This window comes from Lycorma delicatula, chromosome 4, assembly GCF_047948215.1.
Source record: "Lycorma delicatula isolate Av1 chromosome 4, ASM4794821v1, whole genome shotgun sequence".
Classification (NCBI taxonomy): Eukaryota; Metazoa; Arthropoda; class Insecta; order Hemiptera; family Fulgoridae; genus Lycorma; species Lycorma delicatula.
In genome coordinates this window covers 110,585,852-110,604,041 of record NC_134458.1, presented here as the reverse complement: position 1 = coordinate 110,604,041, position 18,190 = coordinate 110,585,852, and the positions used below count along the sequence as shown (strand labels likewise).

General features: G+C 29.9%; 1 pseudogene; it reads right to left on the bottom strand.

The window, feature by feature from the left end:
• The window catches only part of LOC142322697 (target of rapamycin complex subunit lst8-like), a 35,381-nt pseudogene extending 31,230 nt beyond the window's left edge, over positions 1 to 4,151 (bottom strand).
• Positions 4,152 to 18,190: the final 14,039 nt, after the last annotated feature.

Sequence of the window (18,190 nt, the reverse complement as noted above, 5' to 3'; positions counted from 1 at the left end):
GCTAGGCAACCATCACCCATATCAGATCTGTGCCATTTCAGGTTGAACAAGCTATACTTATTTATTCTGTACTGAAACAGGTAATTTGGATACTAAACAAGCAAAATCTGGGAAAATGAAAAGATGTGATGCAAGGAAAAATTTTAAGTAGCTTTTATTTATAAAAAATTTATTTTTCTTTAAATATTTTACTACACGTAAGTCCAGACCACTATTTTTTAACTTTTTCAATTATTCTTAAATTAAAATCTATATTCATATCTTGAAAGGATTACTCTGTCAGAAAGTTTCTAAAATCACAAACTAAATAATATCTCTCAGTAGCTATTTTGCAGTATCATGAGTTGTGTTTTTCAAATTTTTTTTTTAATAAACTTGAGAATCGTGTATGTATTATTTGTTTAATTTGAAAGAAAATTTGATTGCAGTTGTGCACAGTACTTTCAAATGACTGAAAAAACAAAATGGCTAAAAAGAATGAAAAAAATATCCACCTGATTGACTCAATTGCATTATACTAAACGCAAATTGAAATATGTTTACCAAATTTTATACCAAATATTTGATGTGCAATGAATTGTTTTGAGAAAAAAATTCATAGTTCATCTCCTGTCACTCTTTAATCAAAGTAGTTTAAACAAACATTTCCATAATACTATAACTTTTTTCACAGAAAATTCTTATTAATTAACACTATTATTCTTAAAATTAATAAAACTTTCACAGAAAGTTTTATTAATTAGCTTTGAAAGTTCCTATGAAGGAAAATGTTAATGAAAAAAGAAAAAATTAAAAATTATAGTTTATTTTAAAAGACAGATTAATCGTAATACTTAATTTTATTTAAACTTTACCGACAGTTTTTAACTTCATTATATTTTGAACAATTATTGAAATATTTTAACTTTGTGCGGTATTTAATGCACATTAAATGTTACACGACCTACAGAGTATAAAACTATTTTATTTATAATTTTCTAAAACTATTGACAAAAATGTCATTTTAATCTTTAATATTTAGGTTACCTTTATTAGTTACATAATCTAACCTGCTTAGGTCAATCCTGCCGCAAGGTACTGGTGAGACAGCTAATTACAATGTTGTCTTCTAGGTTTGATTCCTGACAAGGATCTATTGTGGTTTCAACTTTCATTTCGTTTATTTCATTGTAATCACAGAAATTTTTTTAAAACCTTATACAAGACTATGAATAAAGACTTGTATGGTAAAACTTTTCTTGTTTTCATATTAATTAGTAATCAATTCCAAAGTTTTATCCTACAAAAACAGTGTAACTCCTGAGGTTTGAAACTTTTTATCCCCTGAGGTTTGAAATCAGTAGCTGAAACCATGTTAAATTTATTTCCACAAGTACTTTGTTCAAAAATAAATTTAATTTCAACATATTCAAATGCTTTATTATTTAAAAATATTAAGGATGAAAGTCCCTGTTATTCATTAAAAAACTAAACTATTGAAGAGCAGTTACATGTTTTTGTAGGATAAAACTCAAGAATTGATTCATTAATTAATATGAAAACAAGACAAATTTTATTAACAAACAATTCTTTATTATTCTTTTTAAAAATAAAAAGAAGAATATACTTTCTGCTTTTGGAAATATTCAGTTAAAGGAGAAAAAATGTAACTTGATTTATGTTTTAGATTATAATATTTTTAAGGTTTTATTTTTAGCTTGGAAGTGTTATTTTTATTGATAACATGATTTTTTTAAATTTTAAAATTTTTATTTAAAAATACATTTTATATACTGGACTAAACATAATTTTGCCCAATTACTGTTAAGAAAGTAGTTAATAAAAATAAAAATTAAATTTTTTATTTCATATTTTTAATAATCATCAGAGGAAATGTTAAAAGAGTCAGGCTTCTGCTTTAAGCATTCATGATAGTATGTTTTCACTGAATAACCTACTTTTTTCAAATAAATTTTTGTCCTGATTTATAAAAATCAACTAGTTTTATATAGCTTGTTAAGATCAAATCAGAAGAAAACACTGTCTTAGACAACTCCACTAAATCAAAAACACAAGGTATAATCGTGTAGCTATTCATTTAATGTTAATTGGCATCATTTACATTCAGAAAAACTTTTATTAAGGTGTTATTTAACTTGAAGAGCCCTATTCTGCTGCAAAATGTAGAGATGGCTAATGTAAAACAAAGGGTTGTTTAATAACCAGGAATAACATCTCAATTACTTGTTAGGGTTCTATTGCAAAAAATAAGTCCTGTCAATAAAATAAACTAGTCTATTCAATTTGAAACATACTTCATCAGACCATATCACTAAGCCAAGGAAAAGTGCATCTGCTTTACATTGAATAAAATTTCTTGCAAAATTGCACCCTTATTTTAAAAATATGTGGACAAAGTATATGATTTCCTGCTGAATAGTAACCTTTTTAGTTACTTTTCAGCAGTAAGAGTTGCTGAAAAGACTAGAGCTCTTCATTATAGAAGAGCTCTTTGCTAAAATATCCTGATCAAATTAATTGTTTTCTTAATTGCAACTAGTTCTAGGACTACTTAATCATGAAGCATTTCTTTATTATTTTCAAATTTTAAATTCTATTATGCAAACTAACAGCAGAGAATAGAGATTTTTCAAGGACGGCAGCTGTATTATTGTTATTTTGACATCTAAACTGTTGTTTTCTGTAATTAAACACCATAATTCTCAGTATATAAAAAAATGAAGTAAAGAACAATTGAATAGAAGCTACATTACTTATCATGAACAACTACAAAACCAAAATTTTTGATCTGTTGCAGAACTTTAATCCACATGCAAGGGGAATTGATTTTTAGCCCACCATATTATACAAAGCAATGTTTAAATTTTATTCTATCCCTATTTTATGGCTGCAATATACATGAGGTGTGATAGGTACTACTGAAGTTTTGATCTTTTGTTATACAACCAGTTTTCAATTCATCTAGGACTTTAATATCATTTACATGCTGATAGTGTATTGGCAGTAAATAGGCATCAAAAATCCAATTCATTCTTCACTTTCTTTCTAGTATTCTTGGGATGGGATAAATGTAGTTCTTGATCACATCTTGTCTCATAACAGATTGCCTTCATCTGATGAGATTTTGGACCAAAGAAATCATATTTCTACATATAATCATATTTATCTGTTAAATTTATTATTTGCTATTACCATAAAATTAGTTTTACTATTTTATTATTTTGACTTATAAAAAAATGTTTCTTGTGTTTTAGTTTTCCTTGGTGAACTTTACTAGTAACCTTAGCAGCCTTTCATTTACAAGTAGTACTACTCAAAAATCAGCATACAGTGCTACAAGACCGTGGTCAAGAGTTTATCGGAATAAGTTAGTATTACGGTATTCTCTGATTAAAATTTACTTTGTTTTGCAGTAGTCTTGTGTAGTTAATTTTCATGTAAATGATAATTATTACTTAACAGTATTTTAAATGTATCTTTATTTAACACGTTCCCTTCTCCAGAAAGATTCAGCTAATGCCATTCATATATATTAATTGAGTCTACATCAAATTTAATTATAAGAATTAATAAATGTCTATGATTTAAATTAATATGAATTATCATTTTAAATTTTTAAGAAGAAAAAACTTAATTTATATGCCTTTTGGGGTTTGTTGCTCCATTAGTTTTTTGTGTTACAGACTTACTTGTTTGTGACAAGCTCAAACCTTCTACCTTATGTTCTCTGTTTAGTTACCTGTTGAAGGGAGCTGGATCTTTCTGGGAAAATTGCAGACTGACAACTAGAATGAATAATTCATTTCTCAAAAAATGCTTTTTTGAGAATATTTGGATAGCAATTATAGTTTATATGTTGAATAATTTCTGCATCTGCTTGTTTTACTAATCATTTCTTTTTTCTGGCAGTTTAGCTTAGCTGATCTTGTTATTAAAGTTTATTTGATTGCCTGAAAATATATTCGAATCTATGAAGAAAACAGTTTACTAATACCCCTGGTTAACATCTACTATATCTTCTAGTTAACATCTAAGTATAGCAAATTGACAATTTTGGGAGGGATTACCATTGGATTGCTAACTGGTATAGGCTTTACTTCAAAATACACTTTTTTTATAAGTACCCACTGATACAATTCAATGGCATTCATCTTCAATTGAATACTATAACCTGTTAACTTGTTAATTCCAACAGTGTACAATTTTTGTTGGAGGCAACAACTAATGATTTGAATGCTAATTAAAATTTAGTTTATAAATGTTCTGTGATAATCCTATGATACCTAAAAAAAATCACCTGTACTGTTCAGAAATTCAACAGAATGGTATGCAGGTAAGTCTGCTGTAAGTGTTATTAATTATGTAGATATAACAACGAAGTACCTTTGATATTCATTTACATTTTAAAAATTATTATGTTGCATCATTATAATAATAAAAGCGAGGTGACCCATTACCAGAGTGTTTAAGAGAGACATTCAGATTTTCTAAGTAACAAGGGTGAAATCACTAAAGTAAACTAATTGTATTTTAATTAGACTCAAGATTTGTATTGAGATCTTGCTGAATTTTAGAAGTTTGTTAAATTTATACTCCAGAAGATACTTAAAGCTATTAATTAGACAAGCTTCCTTATCAACATAGTTACTACACTACATCATGTAATTCTGCTTATGAAGGTGAATAGGTAACTGCTGAGGAATAAATGAAGAGACCAACTTTTTAAGAAATATTGTAATTTTGAAATGGAAATTTAACCCAATTTTTTATGATTCTGAATAATTTCATATTTTCTTTTAGATGGCGACAGTCAACTCTAAGTAATCCATTAGATTATTAATTAACCCCCAGTACCGCACATCGAATCTGCTTTTCTTCCAGAATTTAAAATAAAAAAGAAAAATGAAATAAATTTTGAGGTAATTTTTTTTTCTTTAAATTAGAAGTAACCAGATTATTAAACTGGTTTTCATAATACCGTGTAAAATTTTAAAATTAATAACATTTAAAAATAATTTCTATAAGCAGTAATGGTAGTAACCCAGAAAAGTTATATTTAATTAATTGTAACCTGTATAATTTATGTTTAAAGTATAAATTAACAATAAATTTCAATAATTCTGTTGTATTTTTAGTAGTTACAAAAATCTGATAATTATCTGTGAAGATGATTTTAAGAATATTATCAATGTATTTATAAGGAGCATATTTTAATTTAAATAAGTTTGATTCCATTATCCTTTGCCAATTTTTTCAGAGTAGTCTCAGATTAAAGTCAAAATGTGTAAATTTGTAGAAAATGGGTGAAAACCAAATAAATTGTTTTAATTCAAAAAGAGTCAAACAAAAAATTTTCAGTCATATTAGTTTATAATATGATCATTCAAATTTTTATAATTATATCTTGAGAAACAGTTTTCTTATTAACCTGTTTATTCAGCAATTGAATGAAGTAATGTGGTGGTTGTTTGATTTTTATAAGGTTATTTGTTTTTTTAAGGTTTTATTAGATGATTTGATTTTTTTAAATTAAGTATTGCCACAGTTTAACCAATCAAAAGTTTAACCAATTACTTATAAACAAAACCTTTAATTTTAATAAAGAAATATTTATTTTTAATCCATTTTTTTCTGAAAGTCAGTTTGAATCAATGATGTCAAATTCTGTTTCCTTCCCAACTGGACATTAAAGTTAGAAGCTCTACTCTGATGTTAATTGTTAATTTCTAACAATTTAAATGATATTTTTATATATATATATATATATTTACATTTTAAAGATTTAACTTAAAAAAGAAATTAAAAAGATAGATAAAAATTCCTAAACGCAGGACTTTAAGAAATGAGAAACACTCATCGAGAGCCGTTTGAATCTCAGGGTTACAGAATTTACAAAGGAATCCCCGGGAAACGTGTGATGAAGAATTGCCCACAGTTCGGAACAGGATTTGCAATCAATCTTAAAATAATTGACTCAGTCATAGAATTTAAGTCTTACTCCCCCAGGATTTCAACCTTAACCCTAAAATCAGCCAATAAATTCTACACCATAATAAATGTCCATGCTCCCACCAATGACAAAAACAATCTTAAAAAAGATAGAGAAGAGATGGACAAATTCTGGGAACTTCTTGACCCAACTGCAAACAACACAAATAAGACCCACACCAAGATTTTAATAGGGGACTTTAATGCCCAACTTGGTAAAGAACGAAGATATCATGATATTATCGGAAAATGGCCTGCCCAGAAGAAAACTAACAAGAACGGCCAAAGACTTGTCGAATTTTGCAGAAACCATAATATGATCTCAAAATCCACCTATTTTATGAGAAAAACAAACAAATTGAAGACTTGGAAACACCCAGATTGGAAAAAAGGGGTATGGCAACTCGATCATGTTTGCATGGACCGGAAATATCACAAGGAGATTTATAATGTAAAAGTCTTGAGAGGAACAGATACTGGATTGGACCATTACTTAATTAAAGTTAAAATAAAATTCACCCCGCATAAAAAGAAAAAATCCCAACCTAAAAACAAAAGAGCTTATGATCCACATATATTAATAAACAATGCCATCTTTGAAGAAACAACAAAAAAAATCAAATTAACTAATAATTTAAAAGAACTGACATCCCAACTGAAAGAAATAGCTGAAGAACTAGCCCCTATAAACCCAAGAAAAAAACACCAATGGTGGAATGAAGAATGTGACAAAGCATTCAAAGACCGACACCGAGCTTGGATCAACCACCAAACCCAGAAAACTGAAGAATCTAACCATGAATTCACCAAACAAAGGAAAATAACTCAGAAAATTATAAGAGGAACCAAACGACAAGCCCAAAAAACTTGATTCAGCAAATAGAAGAAAGTTCCAAAAAAACTAACTCCCGAGATTATTATAAAATTTTTGGTCAGGCTCTTCAAAGATATGAACCACCCACCCTTATGCTGAGAGGAAAAAAAGGAAATATGGCCCACACCAATAAAGAAAATGCTGAAATTTTGGCAGAAACCTTCAATAAACTCCTGAACTGTGACGACTCCCCAGAGCTTTTTGAGATTGATACTGAAACTCCAGTTAAAACTTCACCGGTAAATATCAACCTGCCAACAATTCAAGAAGTTCTCGCAGCTTTAAATGAAATAAAAAACTACAAAGCAAGCGGAGAAGACCAGCTTTTCGCAGAACTCTGGAAACACTCATCAGTTTATTCAGTCAAAACTTTCCTACATCTATGCCTCGTGAAAATATGGAACGAAGAAAAACTTCCAGAACACTGGACCACAGCCCTCATTCATCCATTACATAAAAAAGGGTATAAAACTAATCCGGAAAACTACAGAGGCATATCTCTCCTGGATTGCACATAAATCCTGTCGAGAATCATATACAACCGATGCAAAGACCAACTTGAACTGGAACTTGGGGAAATACCAAGGGGGATTTAGGCCATGGAGAGGTTGTCCGGAGCAAATAATATCCCTAAAACTTATGATGGACTTATATAAAAGACGGAAAAAACAACTAATAATCACCTTTGTCGACTTTAAAAGGGCCTATGATTGTATACACCGACCATCCATGCTGAATATTCTGAGAAACCTGGGCCTTCACCCTAAACTCGTAAACATGATAAAATTAACTTTTTAACCAATACCCAGTCCAGAGTGAAATTCAGAGGTGAACTCTCTCAACCCTTCTACATAAAAACTGGATTGAGGCAAGGAGATGGCCTCTCAGCACTCCTTTTTAACTGCGCCCTCGAATTTGTCATGAGAAAATGGTATGAAATAAATCCCAAAAATATAAAAATGGGTACTAAGAAAAACTCCATCACACTAAATTGCCTAGGATTTGCAGATGACCTCGCTCTTTTAGCAAATAATATTCAAGAAGCCAAAACGCAAATCATGAGCCTTCAAAACCTAGCACAAAAGATAGGGCTTCATATCTCTTTCGAAAAAACTGAACTAATGGCCATAGATCCTCTGGTAATAGAGCACATTACGGTAAACAATCAGAAAATTAAAATAGTAAAACAATTTAAATATCTAGGGGAAATAATAACTTATAATTTAAATGAAAAAGTGACATGGCAAAACAGGACAAATAAAATGATTAAATCCCAAAAATTAACTTGGTCAACATATAACAAAAAATGCCTTTCTGCTAAAACAAAACTTAAACATTATAAAACTGTAGTACAGCCAGAAGTCACCTACGGAAGCGAGACCCTTTTCAAAATCACTCAGAAAAACCGAATTGAAAAAATTCTGAAAATAGAGAGGAGAATTGTCAGAACGTGTATCAATAAAAAACACCAAAAAGAAGGCCAATGGTGGATTGTGCCAAATGAGGTGGTGTATCAAGAAATAGAGCCTGTTACTGATACTATGCGGAAAAAAAGAATCTCTTTCTTTGGTCATCTCATACGGACACCGGAAACAAGACTGTCAAGAAATATCATTGAAAAGCTCTGGTTCCAAAAGCTAGAAGTAGGATGGATCAAAGAAATTAGAGAAGATATGAAAGAATTGGGAATTTCCCTGACTGACCTACAGAATAAAACTGGAAAAATTACAAAGCTAAAAGACAAAAGCAATAGATTTAAACTAAAGACAGACAAACGACAAGGTACAACGAAGAGGGTATTTACGGATGAAGAAAAGAAAGCAAGATCTGAACGGATGAAGAAATACTGGGCAGCTCGGAAGAGTAAAATAACATGCTTTTCTCAGAAAAGATCCAACTAAAATTGACTTAAGTGGTCCCATGTTGGCCGTAAAAGCATAATAATAATAATAATGGAGATTATAGTAACATTAAAAAAAAAATTAAATGAATAAAAATGTATGTACTTTCTACACAGTATTATAATTATTTTCTGAATTTAAGGACTTTTTATAATATCTTTTTTGAGTGTCTAAAGTTTTATTAGTTCCAACAAACAAAAAAAAAAAGAAATTAATTCATCATCCAAAAGCAAAAAAAATAATTCATTTTATTGTAAAACTATTCTGGAGGTAAATGAATTTAAGTAGCAACTGATAGATTTTCATAACAATATCAAAGTGGTATAGATAATTAGGTTGGTCATGTTCTAAAATTCACTTTGTTAAATTAAGTAATTTTGTGAAAATAGCTATTTATTACAGTGTGATATTTTAACTGTATAGAAATAATTGTATTTTTCAGGATACACAAGTTGACAAAACTGAATTTATAAGAAAATGTAGACTTTTAAATAATTACTCTTACATTTTACTTTCAGTTTAGAAAGTTTAACAAAATTAAGTAATGACTTACATTTTACCCTATAACGCAGTAATAATATTAATTATTTAATTACGTAAATTTTAGTTATTTACCTAACTAATTATAAATAACTTAGTTATTCATGAAGAATAGTGCATTGAATTTCAACATAGAGCATGTCTTCCTGTGCATGGTATTTTTTTGATTGAAGGTGCCCTTTGGTTTAAAAAAAAATATATTTAAATTATCATGAAATTATTAATCTTTCAATTAAATTAATTCTACTCAGGCTCCTAATGCAGATGAAGCTTACAAATTGTCTCCTTTGAAGATCCATTATTTTTATGCTCATTATAAATTCAGTAATTTTTATTTGATTAGGGCAGTTCAAATGCTTACATGTGTAAATCACATTGTACTGAGATGCTGAAAAAGAAGAAATGTACATAATCTCTTGAAGAATCAGATAGCAGTCATAAATGTTGAAGATGAAGAAAGAAAGGCTCTTTATCAGGAGTGAGACAAAAATGAAGTCTGTTTCCCCCCCATATTGGAGAACAAAAAAATTGAGTGGAGTAACTGTTTAAGGAGAAAGAATAAAAATGTTGAGATTTGCGGATGTCATTATTCTTTTGGAAAAAATTAAAATTGTTAGAAGAAATTTCAAATAAATATAATTTTCAAAAAGAGGACACAAGTTATTTGAAAGCATAAGTTTTATTGTAATAAAAATAGAATTTAATAACAACTGAAGATGTGGGATACCACGAAAACCGGTTATTAGAAATCAATAAGGTAAGTTTAACTTATCTGATTACTGTATTTTGGTGATTTATATTTCATATAATATTAAATATATTTAAATTCACTGTAACCATCAGATTTATCCATAACAATTCTGCACTGTATAGAGATTGATTATTTTTACACATTACGGTATCCAGTAACCTCCTCATTTCCATTATAATGCTATCTACCACTGTAATGAAGAACACAGTATAAATGGCTCCTTTTGCTCTCTTAACACTCATATACAGTTCATATAATGTTCTACACTCCTATAAAGTTCTAAAGACTTTCTTGGTTGGATAGCTGAATAAGCAGTTAGAACTCATAAAATTTACAAGAAATTAATTTAAACCTTTAGCTGATGTTAACAGTAGATACTGAAAGTCTACCCCTTTCTACAGACCAAATGTTCCCCATAACTGAAAGTACTCTCTCAACTGGAGCAGATGTCCCAGGCAAAGACATCGCAAACTCAGTCATTTTAAAAATATTGCAACATCTTTCTTTTGAAACATCTTAAAAATTGCTTTCCACTTCTTTTCAAAATTATCTGGTACTTTTTCAGAACTTGAACCACAACCTATCCTTTGGTTTTGAATTACTTGGTTCAACAATGTACATTCATCAAATAGGTCATCAATATTTATGGAATCTTCTATAATTTCATTAACAACTTGTGCAGTCTCTTATAAATCAGACCAGGCAATTTCAGTTTGTATCTATCCACTGAAACCTGCTAACTATTTAGTTCTACACAAGTACTGGATACTAGAATGATAAAAATTGTCTACGCTTAAGAATTTTTTGTTACTGAACATCATTAGTTTCTTCTAGAGTGCATAGCAATTCTTTGGCAGAAGATTGTATAAATTTATGGGTTTTTCTTTTTCTGAAGTTGACAAATTAATTCAGAATATGTCTGAAATGCTTCTGTTGCTTCCAATTTCAGAACTACATTATTAAATAACTGTAGAGTACCATATAAAAATGTCAGAAAGTTAAATTTCTAGATTTTCAGAAAAATCAAATAATAATTTTGGGCATTTGTCACAAAAAAGAAATATGATTTTAGGCCATCAAAAACTGAAAGAATTCTTTCTATTGCAGGTAACAAACCAAGGAACCTTGTGCTGCTATGAGATATACTTTTTCACAAATTCACAGAAGTTTCGTTACTCATACAGGCACAGAGAATCACATGCTAATTCATAAAATAGGTCTACCTACGTCACTTAAACTGAATACATTTGAATTCCCCTTTCTCTTCAAGAAAATTACTGTTATTACCAGCAGTATAACAAATCAACTTTTGTTCAAGCTTGTCTTTTTTCACACACTGCAAAACATTAAAAGATTAACTTGAATTCCAGGCTGAAATATCAATTGGAACAATGTTTTACTTCAATTTAAAACAGTTTAACGATGAATTAATTCATGAAACAGTTTAACGATGCAAAATTGATGTTTTCCAAGAAGGCAACACATAGCAAAATATGTTAACAATAACTGCCTTGGTATTGGTTCTACCATATGAAAATTTTGGGTCATATAATAACCTTTTAGATGTGCATTTTGATGTTTTGAAGGTTTTGTGTCTACAGTGTGGTATGAAAATGCAGCTTCCTTAGCAGCACATTCCAGATCAGTTATTGTTATTCCCATTTTGACTTTTTGACTTTAAATCTCTTATGTTTGCTTAAGCAGTATCATTAATAGCACTATGTTTAGCTGTTTTCATCTTCACTTTCCTTTAGACAGCCTCATCTAATGTTGAATGTTCAGAATCAGAGATCACATAAGCACTATTTTCTGCAAAGTTTGAACAGTTTACAAAATATATCGCTGAAACTCATGTTGAAAATAAATCAAGTCCAAACAAATTCACCACAAAAAGAAAGAAGAACATTTTTTGTATAACCAAGTTTTTAAAAATATTAATGTTACATAAACACAATCTTACTGTTATACAGTCAACGTACAATTGACAAAATTTTACATGTTTATATCATAAAACATGTTTATATCATAAAACTGGTGTTTGCTGACACCAGCCTTGACACTGCAGGCCAGGTCCACTTTGATTCTGCAGCATAAGCTGCATAGAGTGTTATGGGTTAGAATGCTTAATTATTTCAGCCATGCTTCTCCTGTAGCCCCAGCATACACATAGGGAGACAGTATGCACAGTTTAATTGCACAAGCTCTCCCATTTTTGAAACATGGCCCCACCATGCTAGTGCTCTGTTACATGTTTATATCATAAAACTGGTGTTTGCTGACACCTGCTGACACCAGCCTTGACACTGTAGGCCAGGTCCACTTTGATTCTGCAGCATAAGCTGCATAGAGTGTTTATGATAAGTGCATACCTCCAAATTGTCATTTTGGCCTTTGAAATAACTCCGCAGTAAGGAATGCAGCATTGGATTTCCATCTATCCATACCCTAATTCCTGCTGACGTTTCTGACCCTAAACAAGGATTGGAATGAGCTTTTTATCTGCTCAAGATCATGAATATTTGTGCATCTTTTTGGATGAAAGCTGCAGATGTTAATGAACTTTTATTGATTCTATTCTCAAATTAGCTATTGGATAATCCAATATATAGATAATTTGAGAATAGAAACATTTATCAATAAAAATTATGATAATTTCTTTAAATTGTTAAATAATAAATGTTAAATAAAAACAAGCTAGTAAATATTTTAATTTTTTTATTGATGATTTTTGTATTTATTTTTATAATCCTTGTTACATTTTATCTTAAGATCAATTGCAAACCTATTTAAGTTCCTTATTTGCTAGTAAGCAAACCCAAGGATTTGCTTGCTTACTCTTAGTTTTCACCAGTAGTAACTTATTACTAAGAAACTACAGTTTCTTTGAAAGAAACTGTAGTTTCTTAGTAATAAGTCACAATAGAACTGGTGACTGGATCTGTGAATATTCTAACTTCTTTATCTTGAAAAAGTATCTTTATCTTTATCTTTAAAAGTTTGTAAATATACCTTTTTCTACTAACAGTGAGTTTACTAATTGAAATGTCAATCTAGGTTTAGATTCTAAGTAACATTTTTTGTGATTATTAATTTATATTTTGCTTTATTGATTTCAAGTCTTCAAGTCTCTGCTTAAAAAATTATACATCAATTTCATAAGTGATGAAGTAAATCTTTTTGATAAGTGTAGAAGTAAATCTCATTACTTATACACTAATCAGATAAAACATTCAGGACAGATGAATACTCTTGAATTGCTGGACTCGTGTATTTATACAATATTTTAAAGTTAATGTATAATAAAAATAATAAATGAACTTAATGAACATGAGTTCAGAAGTTCAAGAGTATTCATCTGTCCTGATTGTTTTATCTGATTACTTCTACACTAATCACTTATGAAATTAATAAATTTAAATGTATATAAAAATGTTTTATACATTTGGACATTTTTCAATCTGCTAACAAGCAGATTAAAAAGGTAAATAATTATTAATTAAAAATAGTTTAAATTCTTTTTAATACAAAATTTATGAATTAGTTTGACTTTCAACTGGTGTCATCTGATCGCAAAATGCTAATGCAGTAACAGATTTCTGATGTCCACTATATTCACGTTCAGCAGTTCCTGTTTCTATATTCCATAAACGAGCTGCACCATCAGATGAAGCTAAAAAGAAAAGTTTAATTGAAATTTAATGATTACTACAAATTTCAGAAAAAAATTGTATTGATAGAGTAGATACAGAATATAAGATCTAAATGTTAATGAGAAAATAAATTATTCATCCAACTGAACAAATAAAACATGAGTTTTTTAGTAGACGAGTCATAAAAGTAAATGACTAAACGTAGGTAACTTGTTATTTTTATCTATTTTTCATTAATTACGATTTATAACACTAAAATGTGTAAAATCATTTTTCTAACCAATTCATAAAATACTACAGTGATTCATTTAAAAGTGACCTGTCTACAGTTATTTGCACAGGCTTAATAAACATACCACAGCAAATCAATAACTTTTAATGAAAATATATATTTTATAACTGTCTCAAAAATATATAGTTCCATAGCTTTCATGAACCAGTACTTTTCATAATGAGAGAAACTATGCTTCATTATTTTAATCTAAATCGCTTATCAATTTGTATTTATATTAACTGATTACTGCAATCATTGTCCATGAATAATATGATAAGGCTTCGTTCAAAAGTTTGTACTCATGTACAACATGAGAAAATTTCCTTTATTAATTACATTTGCCTTCATTCAAATTGTTGAAACATTCATTTAACTGTATTTCAGATCAAACTTATCTCTAAACTTTTTCCTTATTTTCCCCAAACTATTAGGCAATTTATAAACCATAACTGCCTTTATTTCTGTTTCTCTAATACTATTATCCTTTGACTCTTCATTGACCTACTCTTCATTAATCACTATGTGATTAAATATATCAATTTTTTATAAACTAATTTTAATTACTGATCTCCTTGGCAGACTGGCAAGCATCTCTGCCTTTCATCTGAGATCCTGGGTTTGAATCCTAGTCAGCATTGGCATTTTTCATATACTACAAAATTTTCATTTCATATTCCCACTTCATGCAGTTGAAGCCATGTTCTTGGAAAGTCCAACTGTGGGATGTTCCTGATGGCACGGCTTAAATATCATTTTATTAAATAAAATGATTTAATGTTTAAATCAATGATTTTAACTATATAGCACGCACACATGTATTTAATTCGTGCAGGGGTGTGGTGGTGCAATTGGCACTAATTAAAACTAATGTAGTTTCACCACTTCAAGCAAAATTTGTTTTATGTAGGTTTAACACACCCACACACACACCCACACCCACACACACACCCACACCCCCCCACACACACCCACACCCACCCCCACCCCACAACACACACACCCCCACCTCCACACACCCATGTATTTTTTTAAAAAATACTATACATAAAGGACATATCCTGACCGATTTATTCCATCATCAATGCCCATCCCAGCAAAGAAACTACTGATAAAATTGATGAAAATTTCTACATTTTTAAAAATTTAACCTTGAAATTGGTAAAAAAGAAAATTTATACATTAGATGGGATATTCACTAAATTGGGGCTAGTAAATATAATCAATTTTTTTAAGTGGTCTGACCATGTATGACAGTGGTTCAACTAACACAGTCACTGTTACAGTATGTACAATGCAACTGCCTTCAGTTACTTGACTAAAAAACAAAACTAAAAGTCAGGTAAGAACCAGGCTAAATACATTTTATTTTTACTCATATGAAGTATGGGTAATATCATTTATAACTAATATTTTTAAGTTAGAGGCCAACTGTTTCGAAACAGTCTGCCGATAGTTTATAAACTGAACAAGCTTTATTATTATGAATTTAATAATGAACATAGGAGGGTATAGGAAGCAGAGGCTGCTGAATGACAATTTAGTGAATAAAATTGGCGCTAGTAAATATAATTGGTGGTCTGACCATTTTTTTTTGATTTTCCAAGTAAGAAATGAATCCAACATGTGTCATGATATGGGCCAGGATGGGTCATGTTACTTGTACGGACCACATTGTTATGGTATGAATGATAAATGATTAGTTAAGGCGACTAAGAGTGGCCTTAACTTCAAGAGAAGGGCACCCCACAGAATGAGTGTGGATCACAGGAAGACTGGGGCTCTAGCTCAATTTTCTCTTTAATGCACCATTTTTTTAACAAACAATTTATGGTTTACAAGCATTACCATCCCCATTGAAACGACTACTACAGAGCCCCAACCTTACAACACCTGACAAATTATTGTGGAGGAAGCGTTTTAAATCATAACTCAGAAGATAATTCACCACATATCAGACAGACACCACACCTGGTGACAAATAGATCTGTGCATTTGGCACGATTGCATATACACAGATACACTGTGTATATAAATAATGTATATACATAATGTGTATACACAATGTATATAAATATGTACAAAGTCCAAAATATATATTTTCCAGAGTTTGTTGGACTTCTCAGACATATTACAGCGCAAAAGATAACTCATAAAAATAAAGTTTAGAATTTTTATCACGTTCATAAGAATTGATGAAAAAAAATCAAACTTAAAATTCTGTAAAATAACGTAAATACTTGCTTCTTAATTACCCGAGATCCCATATACAAGCACTGCAGTCTTCACCAGTGTACATCCATTTTCCATCCTCTTGGAAACCAACACCAGTAACATTTTTAGAAACTCCATAATTAATGATAGCCGTTGGATTGTTAGAACCAAGGTCGTACATACAAATATGTTGATGACCTGTTACGTTAAAAAATTTGAAAAATACAGTTAATAGCTGAATATAACCGTAATAATAATAGCTGAATTGTAATACACACTTTAATGTAACAGAACAAACATCACACAAAGCAATAGTTTTTTTGCAATAGGAGCTGCTCACTTTGTAGTTTCAATCTCCTGCTACTACCATTCAAAAGGTTGTTGACCCACACCCTCATTTTATATCAGTTACCAGTATTATGGAGTCATTTGCTAAGTCAATGCATCTAAAAACGACATTGGTGAAATTTTTAATAGCAGAAAAAAATGAATGCTACTGATATTCATCACCTAAAAGCTGTTTATATGATGAAACTGCTAATGAAAGTATAGTGAGTAAGTGAAGAATAAGAATTTTATGCATCCGAGCTGGTAAAACAAATATTGAGAATGAACCTTACAGTGGTCAACCAGTTTGTAGACATTAGAAGCACCAAAGGAGTGCATCACATAATGCATTGTCACCCAAACAAACATATCAGAAGAACACGGACACACATTATCATACAACTGGGCGACCATAAAATCTGTGTGCCATGCAATTCACAGGAAAGATTGAAAACTGAAAAGGACAAATAATCTGTGACTGGAAACTGAAGCTATAAGTAAGGAAAAATGCAAATGGCAAAAGTTGTGTTAGGAAATTTGTTCCTGTAGATCAGAAAATTTAATAAGTTCACTAAATGCTGTTAGCATTTCTCAGTGGCTAGATAATGCCACAAAAACATTAATAACAATTTTACAAAGAGTACATAAAACTATTAATTCAATATACAAAGACAATATGAAATTTACAAGCATACAATATTTGACAAAAATCATTTGACCATATTTGAACTAGTGTTTATTTGAACATAAACACTAGTCCCTGCAGAACCACTGATAGCTGCCGACAGCCATTGTAAGCTGCATAATAGTTAAAATGAATCTTTAAAAATCACATTTTGTCATCCTGATCAGCAAAAACAAAATAGTATCAAATTAATAACAAAAAATTATTTACCTGCAGCTGCTAGTAACTGTTTGTCTGGTGTTATTTCAGTGGCATTTACTTGCTGAGGAAAATATTAAGGAACAATAAATACTTTAGTACTATGGAAAGAATTTTTAGTTAAGAAATGAAATTAGCACAAACAACGTGTGTGTTTTAAAAAGATGCGATATTTTTTATTGTATGAACGTTACTGTACCTTTGTCCCTTGATTACATGCAGCTATCTTCTGTAATTAATTACACAAGTTAATCTATGTTTTGAACTAATCTAAGAAAATATGCTCAAGCAACTTTATTTGATTGGATATTTGGGCATTTTAAATTCTTCTATCTCCATAATCTTTTCTTTTCCTATTTTTACATTCAGTGGTCCATTTTCTTTATTTCTACATTTCATTACTTTCATTTTGTTTATTTTCATGCGGGAGTTCTTGCGTAGAACTTCATCGTGTAAATCTCTTACTTACTCTCAGCTAGAATTGCTATATCAGCAAATCATAGCATCTTTATCTTTTCACCTTGTACTGTTACTCCATCTAAATTGTTCTAACATCATTAACTGCTCGTTCTATGCAAAGGTTAAAAAGTAACTGGGATAGGGAACATCCTCTAAAATTATGGTTTTTTTTATATAATTACGGCTTCTTTGATGTATTATTGTTATTATCTCTATTTGAATCCTAATTTTTTTAAAATGCTGAACATTTTATTCCAGTCTATGTTAGTGAATGCCTTTTCTAGGTCTTTTAATGCCAAGTATGTTGGTTTGTTTTTCTTTTTCCTTCTACT